At 43.3% G+C, this 8,450-nt stretch overlaps 1 protein-coding gene across 2 annotated transcripts in view; it reads right to left on the reverse strand.

Moving 5' to 3' along the window:
- The window catches only part of RTTN (rotatin), a 116,748-nt gene that overhangs the window by 106,549 nt on the left and 1,749 nt on the right, over window positions 1–8,450 (reverse strand). The window contains exon 1 of one of the 2 annotated variants that reach the window (XM_060277923.1): window positions 557–664. The exons of the other annotated variant lie outside the window; for it this stretch is intronic. The gene's annotated coding sequence lies outside the window, so the exon portion shown is untranslated. Of the gene's footprint in view, window positions 1–556; window positions 665–8,450 lie in introns of those variants that run through there. 2 annotated transcript variants of the gene reach the window in all.

Below are 8,450 nucleotides of genomic sequence, written 5' to 3' on the forward strand. Positions count from 1 at the left end.
ATAAGCCCCACATAGAAAGCCCATCAACATGGGGGGATGACTCTTTCAAATACGGTATTTACCAGTAATTGGGGGGGGGCACCTAGGCCTCTAGGAGTTGGATGCTATGCCTAGGAGTAGGACAATTCAAGAAAGCAGACTGATGCATATGCTATGGTAATATATCAATAGAATCATAGAATTGTAGTCGGAAGGGACCACAAGGGTCATCTAGTCCAACCCCCTGCAATGCAGGATTTGGTTGAAATATTATGCTGATATGCAGCAACGCCTCGGAGCCGTCGTGGCTGCGGCCGTGCCTTGCCTCGCCCTCGTCCGCCCTGTCATCCCCTCTCGCCTGCCCGACCCTCCCGTCCTCTCCAGCCAAGCAGGGTAGCCGCCAACGCTACCAGCCCCAGAAGCACAAGGTGGCCGCTGCTGCCACCGCCACGATGTCATCAGGCCCGCTGGCCCTTTAGCCCCGCCCACTTTGTGGCCCCTCCCCTCCGTGCCTTGGCCCCGCCCCTGAACGACCATGGCTTGGCCCCCTAGTTTTGATCCTGTCTACGCCCCTGACCTTCCCTGACCCCAGCAACTAAGCTGTGAAGGGAGGCTTAATGCTGCCTATTGGAGCATCCTCCCAACTCCTATTTGCATGCAAGCAGGAGCGGGCAGGGATCTCTCACCTGTGAAGGGAGGCTTCATGCTGCCTATCAGAGCTTGCGTGCAAGCAGGAGGGGGCAGGGATCTCTCAGTTAGGCAACAAGAAGCCTCCCTTCCCAGTTGAGGGATCCCGCCCCCTCCTGCTTGCACGCAAGTAGGAATGGGATTGGGGCTGCTCCGATGGGAAGGGAGGCATTGTGCTGCCTGAGATATCCCTGCCCCCTCCTGCTTGCACGCAAGTAGGAGTTGGGATTGGGGCTGCTCTGATGGGAAGGGAGGCATTGTGCTGCCCAAGCCTCACTGCCTTCTCTGCCTTCCATGCCTGACCCACCGCGCACCGCTTCCCCACCACCACCACCACCAAAGAACCAACAACTCAGGGGCTGCCCAGGCTCATGGAGAAAGGAGATAGAAGCCTTGGAGGAAGGGGAAACGTGGCGGTTGAGGTCAAGGCAGCAGCTGCCCCTCTGCCACTGCCATCGCTGCAGCATCAAGGTCCCGAACATGTAGTAATTAATTCATTAATGTGTCCCCGGATTCATTGAAAAAAATCTGGTACCCTTACTTTAGTAGCGGACAATGCCGGCTTTATCTTTGGAGAGGCTATGTAGGAAAGTCTCACACTACATTGCCACATGCCAGGTTCTTCTGTGAATCTAAAATTACGGGTATGAACTAAATGTAGATAGTTGATTGTGATGCTTTATTAAGCTGCTTTAAAGAAGTCATCATTCCAAACATTTTGCCCACCCTCTCATGCTACAACAGTGAAGTATCATATGCAAATGAAGCTTTGATACGAAACAGTTCTCTTGAGAGCTTGTAAAAAAAAAATTTCCCCATATAAACAGAGTATGATGCCAATGCATTTATTAACTTCATCTAGCAATTTGCATATGTAGGCATGCTTTTCAGAGAAACTCCATTCACAGTTTATGTTGAATGCCCTCCGCACCTCCACGAATCGACACTCTAAATACAACAGAAAAGGCAGCAGCTGGATAATGCAGGCAGGGGAGCAATAAAACAATGGCATCTGGCAGAATCAGGAATGAACATTGCACATTGGTTGCTTAGCCACTGCCCAAGCATACTGAGATTTAAGGGCTGACTCAACATGTTACGTCTAAGGTAGCATATTCCATGAAGGGATGAGAAATCTGTGGCCACCCAAGTGTTGGACTACAACTGCCATAATTTCACTATTGGCCATACTGGTAAATCCAAGAAAATCTGGAGAACCACTACTGCCCTCTGGATTGTATCACTTAATATTTAATGCAGGGAGTTGCAAGTTTCTGTCCCTGTTGAAATATGTCTTGTTACTTGGCCCAATTCTCCAGTCTGTTAAGGTTGGCACCAATACAGCTTCTTGCCAAGGGCACAAGGGACCCTAGGTATGCCTCTGCCTGGCAGCAGACAACCTTTCTCTAAGCAGCATGGAGTTAAAAGTCACAAGGTCAGCCCTACTTGAAACACATTGTTTTTAGTCAATCTTCAGGTTAAGAAGGTGAAGATGGTGTGGTATAGATTATTTCATTCCAGAAAAAGATGCGCCAGTTTCTCCTTTGAAAAATATTATATTCTTGCCATTTTGTGGGCTCTCCATTGCGGCATTTATCATTATTGACCCAAAGATGGTATTGCCATCTTTTTGACTCAGTTTTGAAATAAAAATGTGTGGTAACAAAAACATTCATTTCTGGATTTGCAGGCATTACCCAGACATATTTTGCTTAGTATATGCACATCTCATTTATGAAAGGCCAGCCTTTTCCCTAAGGCATCCTGTACAATTCCAAATTCTATGCTTAAGTTTACAGCACTACTAGCTCTGGGATTAAGTATCAAAATTGAGGCTGCATGTGAAGGAGTGGATATTACCAATTGCTGACACCACTCTGTTGGGAAAGGGGATGCAACACAATTGAATACTCAATCATTTGAAAGAACCTTCCTATTAAATTGGCTTTTATGCATTTCTTTGCCAGCATTCTTTGGGCATTCGACTTTTCTCAGCTTGATACTGGTATTACCTTATACTTTATTCCCAGTGTTGTAAAGATATATTTATCAGTGTCCCAGAAAACAATGGAAAGAGAGAATGAAGGACTTTTGTTCACAATATCTAGAGCATCACGTGGAACACTTGCTATAACAATGAAGAAAATTATTACTTGATCAGTTCAGTGTAGTGGAAATCAGAGATCTGAATTGCCAGATGAAACAGTCTGAAATTGAAAAATGTGAGCTGTGTTTATTCTGTGTCTGGGACTTAAAAGATACTAGTTACATTGCCATCTTCACCAAAGAATTCCTATATGACTTGAAATAAATCATCTGGCTTCTTTTGGTAAAATCCATATCTACTTAATTCAATAGAATGCATTTCATTTTCATTAAGGCTCCGTCTCCAACCCAGTTCTCAAAAAATATATTTTAAAAAATGGCAGTACAGTACATAATATACATGCATATTGCATATATATCATATCAGTGCAACACAGATCTTTGAGGGATTTTGTAATATGATATCAGTCCATATCCAGCAGCCTACTCACTGCAAAACTAACAAGCAAAAACCTGATGCATAAAAACAGATATGAGGTGTCTGGGAGGAGGGGGAAAAGTGGAAGAGCCAGCAGGATAAGTCCTTTCTTTCTTTCTTTCTTTCTTTCTTTCTTTCTTTCTTTCTTTCTTTCTTTCTTTCTTTCTTTCTTTCTTTCTTTCTTTCTTCAAATAGTAATGCAAGTGGTGAAGCAAGGATAGCAATGAGTTGCTGAGGCCTCTTCACTCACAAAGTGCCCCTCTTCACTTCCAAAACCAACTACTGTATATAAAGCTAGGAGTCAGGAATTCTATCTGTTCAATATGTATATATTGGTAGGAAACTTGGTTAAAGGAAGAAGCTGAATAATTTCTGTATTATGAATCATGGGCTGTACTTGCTTCATAGTGCTATGGGTTAGTGGGAGAACAGGGACCCCCCAGATCCCTGAGTGGCAGAATTCCCCCTCTAGATTCTTGGGTGCTGGGGTTTAATCAGAGCGGACAGGCTGAGTTTGTTTTATTGCCAGACAGAGGGGCAGAGGGAGATGCAAGCCCTGCCATTAACCTATTTCAAATGCTGTCTACAAGTAACTGAGGGGCAGGGAGGTTGCCTGGGCAACACAAAGCATCTCTCTCTCTCTCTCTCTCTCTCTCTCTCTCTCTCTCTCTCTCTCTCTCTCACACACACACACACACACACACACACACACACACAGTCTTTTTACACAGGGTGAGGGGGGGGTGTTGACAAGGTGTTCTGTGAACAAGGAGAAGAAGTGGGAAAAACTCCATTTAGCATAGGCTGGAGGTGGCTGAGCGCCATGTCTGAGGAGCAACGAGGGACATTTGGGGTTTAATGTTTTGCATCCCCTCCACAGAAGGCTTTAGGTGTAAATATGTTTAAAGTAAACCATATTTCTTAGAGACAGTAGCCTCTGCTGTGACTTGATTTCCCAATGGAAACACAACCCTGTGAGCACCTGGAGCCTCCTGGAAGCTTGCTACTGCTTGGCGGAGATTTTGAGTGGTGTGTCACAACATTCATTACAGAGTAGGTGATTGGCAGGGCTGGCTCTACCATTTGGCACCATGAGATGACTGCCTCAGGCGGCAGATGTAGAGGTGGCAGCAGTTCCCTGGCTGTTCCTTCCGAGACCCCTGGCTGTACACTTCTGCTGGAGGATGCCATATGCTCTGTGTCCTGCACTAGCCTGCTGCCCTCAGGTGCAGTACAGAATGCTACCCTGGGCTCCTTTAGAAGGAATGGTGGGAAGGAAATCTAAATAATCTTGTTGCCAGTGTTAGGATTCAACGTCCAGCCCGGTTGGTTTCTGTTTATGGAATGAGGGTGAAGATACCATCTTGCCCTTCACTTCAAAAAGCAAAATGCCTTGCACCAGCCCTGATGATGAGTGGCAGCAGTTCTGCTTTTCAGCAGACCAAGCTGATGAATACTTTTCTGTCTATGTTGGTTGATAACTCACAAGGAAAAATTCACTAACACAGAGGATTAAATATTTACTTGTCCAATGGATAATGCCTTAATCCTGAATAAGCAGCTTTCTGAGGACACCTAGTAAAAATGCTTTACTTTATCAAATACAGTAATTAATTTTCAGGATTTGTGTTCTAAACTTGTCTATGAGATAACCTAGCACTTTCCTCAGTCAATAAGGGTCAAATATTGTTGTGTTTGCTAAATATTTTAAAGTACAAAGAGCCAAGGGAATAACATTTCTCCTTTCTGAGAGCTTTAAGTGAGTGCATTGTATCCAGCTAAGTCATTGTCAGGGTAGACCTGATGAAATCAATGTACTGGATTATGACTCAGTTGAATTCAATTCATTGTTTTACAATGGCAGACGGAACGTTTATAACATTTAGTATTTAATAGATTTATATATTGCTTTCTATTAGAATCGTCATAGCAGGTTGGTATGACCCCCCCCCCCCTTACCTACACCACCTGTAGGTCAGCTAAGATGCAGGTGATTCAGGAAAAAAGTAGCACATGACTGGAAAGTAGTGGGAATATTGCTGAGGGGGTTGGGCTTTTTAAACAAAATGGAACACAGCCTTGGAGAAATGGATGATGTGACAGTGATGCCAAAAAGGTAAACATGTCCCTCGCGTGCAAAACTGGAGTTCAAAATGTTCAAGGAAGTATTTTGTTAAAATATTGCATGAACATTCTTTGTATTTCCAAGTAAGTGTCTGGAAAATTAGACAAGTATCCTAATAAAATCAGTGCTCCTTTACTACCATTGAGGAACTTTTAATTGCTTCTTCTGTCATTATGCATAAGTGTAATATAGCAGCAAATTGTCTAATTATTTAAAAACGAGTCAGAGAACATAAAAATGTTATAACGGCAGAGGGTAACAAATGCAATTTCCAACCCATACACAGCATAAATGGGAAAAAATGAGAATTTGAGGCTAATTAAGATCAGCATACATTGCTTTGAGGACCAAATCTACTAGATTTAAAATTTTATTACACGAAATTAAGACAATAATAACCAGTGTTAATGTTGCTTCTGAAAAATAATGGTATGACTGTGATATCTGTGGAATATGATACATATCTGTATGAAAAGTAAAGAGTTTAAGCAGTAGACTTTGACTATATTGTTAATTTGAGGAAGCCATAAAAATCTGTATTAAGGGGCTTGTATTGCTGGCAGATAGTCTCCTACTAAGGCTCATTGCTTCAGGACATACCAGATCTGTATTTCAAGGCTACAAAGGCTTGATGGAGACCTGTTGACAGCAGATTATGTGGAAAACTATTCCCAAGAACAGATCCCTCGTGGCTTTTGCCATGAAATCATTCTACATTGTATAGCAGAAAAAAATGTTATGCAAATTGACCATCATGTTCATTATGTAGGCACATGTGCAGAGATAGAGTTATTTAAAGTATTATCACCCTGTTCCCCAGTGGAAAAGACCACCACAGGGGCTTGCATAAGACTGATAAAAAACAGTAATAAGTAAGGCAATTCCTGCTCGCAACTTACAGTCTGAAAGACACTGCACAAAAGACACAACACATGCCTCGATCTAGCAGAAAATATTCATTTAAAAAGTCAAATCAAGTTAGTATGAATTTAAAAAAAGCCTGCTTGAAGAAATGGGTAGGAGAAAAGACCCCCAAGAATTCTGAATACCTTCAAACTATAAATATATTTCTTGCAGAATATCCAACACTTCATTTTTTGACTGAAAACACTGCAAAAATATTCTGCAACCTGCACTTCATCCTGCCTCTTGTTCCCACATATTTATCTTCGTAAGAAAGTACTAACTTTACTGGAGTACACCTTGATGTATTAATCTCTCTTTTCTGTATTATGTCCTTTATTCCCCCCCCCCCATTATCTCCCCCTTCCTTCTTTGCTACCAAGTATAAGAATTCTCTTTGTCTAAATGTAGCCTCAAGTGGTCAATGCTACTTCAGTCCTGGATTTTAATAAAATTAAAACAAAATTCACATCACATTCCAAACATTCCACTTTAATCCTGACACTCTAATCCCATTGCCCCCCCCCCCCCCGGTTGCAGAAGCCCAAAGGATGCCATCCTTCAAAAGAGGGCTGAGACACTTAATCTCAAGTTTATGGGTTCAAACTCCACATGGGGCAAAAGACTCCTGCACTGCAGGGGGCTGGACTAGATGACCCTCATGGTCCCTTCTAACTTTACAATTCTATGAAACCCATGAGAAAGAACCAAAGCCTGTACCAGGAGTGGATAATCTGTTTTGGGACTCATTATCTCATGGGCAACCTATTTTTTGGGGGGTGGGGCACATTCCAGTACAGTGGAATCTTGGTTCTCGAACTTAATCCGTTCCGGGAGTCCGTTCAACTCCCGAAACTGTTCAAAAACCAAGACACAGCTTCCAATTGGCTGCAGGAGCTTCCTGCACTCAATTAGAAGCCATGGAAGCCGTCGGATGTTCAGCTTCCGAAAAACATTTGCAAACCGGAACACTTCTGGGTTTGCGGCGTTCGGGAGCCCATTTGTTCGGGAGCCAAGCCATTTGGGAACCAAGGTACCGCTGTAGCATGGTGGAACAACTGTTGTGGCTCTTACCAGTGTACAGTAAAAACTAAAGGTTTCTACATACAGCCACACCACACAGATACATCTCTCTATCTAGCCTCATCCAGGAAGAGAAAAGGTATTGCCACAGTTCAAGGATATATTCCAGCCAGGCAAAAGCACTGGAGGGCACAGAGCAGGACCATTGAAGAGTGTAGCCTGGGGATAGGAGGCCTTGATGGGGATGACGTCTGGCCCATGGACCAGATATAGAGCTTTGCCATTCCCTGCGAAAAGTCTACTGATGAGGTAGAAGGCAAATGAATAAATATGAGCCTGGGAACATGGTGTTATGAGATCCCTGCTTGTGTAATTGATGAGTTCTGACACGTGGTTTGATGACTGGGGTTTTGGGGGTGGGGGTGAAGCTTGCTGTAATTCCCATATGTTGTAAAATTAAAGTGGAACCACAGCATCTGTGTGCATGCCACACACAACAGAGCCGACAATTTCAGTGACCGAAAACATGACTTTCCATTTCTAGCATTTTCCAGCAGGTCCCAATTTAAGATTCAATATTAAAAGCAGTTGAAACTGACCTGATGGACCTGACTTGCTTCTCAATATAATGTCTCCTTCGACAACAGGCCCGATGCCATAGCTCAGAGGTAGAACACGTACTTTGAATGCAGTAGGTGACAGGTTCAATGCCTGGCATCTCCAGCTAAATGGATCAGGTTGCAAATGATGCAAAATACTTTCCCTGCAAGCTGCTGACAAAGTGCTAGATGTAGAAATTGCATGTCCCATATCAGATAGTTGCCTGTGTTCCTTACCCTCACCTCCAAAGTCAAACTCCATCCCCATGTCCTACTTCTTTCTTAACAGTGGTGACCTGGTCCACACCCTCAAAGTTCAACTTTCATTATCACATGTATTCACTTCCCCTTCTTGTCTGCTCAGTCAGACATGATGTGGCCCCACACAGATTCACTATTTTGTGAGAGGGGTTCAAGCACTTACTGAAAATTTAGCACTCTGTTACTATGGTGCAACAAATCAACTTTAAAACAAACAAAAAAACCCACAGACTTTTAGCAGTTAGGAAAGTCAGACATGCATTGAGAAGTATGGGCTGAACAACTGATTAATGGGAAGGTTTATCAACACCGCACAAGCAAATCAGGCTGAAAGCTTGTTGCTGTATAA

This window comes from Zootoca vivipara, chromosome 8 (genome assembly GCF_963506605.1).
Source record: "Zootoca vivipara chromosome 8, rZooViv1.1, whole genome shotgun sequence".
In the NCBI taxonomy this organism is placed as follows: Eukaryota; Metazoa; Chordata; class Lepidosauria; order Squamata; family Lacertidae; genus Zootoca; species Zootoca vivipara.